The following is a 1404-nucleotide window of genomic DNA, read 5'->3' as shown; positions in this document are numbered from 1 at the left end:
ATATTTTCTTTCAGCATGACAAAGTTGTATACCTGATTTAAAATGGAAAAAAATTTTGATTATACACACATATTTTCGAAAAATAGTTGGGAAGAAAAAGCAAATACTTTTGGGGCATCTATGATTAAAAAAACCCAAAAAATCAGATTGAGAAAAGGGAAAAATCCAAAATGCTGTGGGCGTTTTTGAAAACTCGTTTTTACATTCCCCAGGGTTACGCGATTTTTCCCGTTTTATTTTTCCGTTCGGACAAATTTTCGCAAATAAGATACATGCCCAAAAATTTTTCAAAAAACATTCACCCATGGGTAAAAAATCACGTTTTCCTTCCCCAAATCCGGTCCCCAGAGAGAGAGAGAGGAGGAGGGGGAGAAGAAGAAGAGGGGGAGAGAAAAGGGGGAGGGAGAGAGAAGAGAGAGAGAGAGAGAGAGAAAGCCGAGTTGACACAAATTGTTGGTTACTTTTATCTCAAATAAACATCGTTTTCCCTTGATTTTATTTATAGGTAGTGACTGTGTTGTGTTTAAAGGCAATTATTTCCTGTAAAGTACCAATAAACCCGAACTAGACAAGAAACCGAATCGGACTCGATAGTCGACATTCATGGAAAAAAAGGGGGTACGTAACGAAAGAAAACAGCAACGCCCGTCTCGGGCCCAATCTATTTTTGAAACATTAAAATTACTCTTTTGCTTTGGATAACAACCTTAAAAAATTTACTTTTGACAGATTAAATATTCTGAAGCTGTTACAAATTTAATTTAGAGGAAAAGTACTGATCAACATACACACGCAGGCGGGGCACACGCGAATGTGGATGGGGTAGCGTTCAAGTCTCGCATTTTTTGAATGCCATTTCCCTTTCACACAGGGGTTAAATTTGAAGTATAATAAAGCCCGCCACTAAAACCAAATTATTATTATGTTTTAATTTAAATTTGATAATTTAATTATTATTTACTATTATACTATAATTTTATTACTTTATCCATTATCTTTTTTCATATTTTTTACATTTTTGTTTTTGTACACTATTGTTTTAATGTTTTTATTATATATTAATGATTACAAATTAATATATTGTTTTTTTTTTATCATAAAGTACAATCATTTAAAATTTTTTTTGTTAATTTTTTTTATCAAAATTTTTAAAACATCACACTGCAAACACGCTACGTTTTGTTATTATTTTTTTTTATTTTTTATTTATATCTCATCATCATCTCATCTATATCCAATCACATATCACATTACATCAATTTTTTATCACATCATCACATCATAATCATCAACACATATTTTTATTATTATTTATTATTTTTATTTTGTAGTAGTAGTATAGTGAGTAGATCATTTATTTTTTAATTTTTCTATTTTTCAATAAAACCAACATGCAAACCGCTA

Source organism: Penaeus monodon, chromosome 35 (genome assembly GCF_015228065.2).
Source record: "Penaeus monodon isolate SGIC_2016 chromosome 35, NSTDA_Pmon_1, whole genome shotgun sequence".
NCBI classification, from domain to species: Eukaryota; Metazoa; Arthropoda; class Malacostraca; order Decapoda; family Penaeidae; genus Penaeus; species Penaeus monodon.
This window is presented reverse-complemented; position numbering follows the sequence as displayed.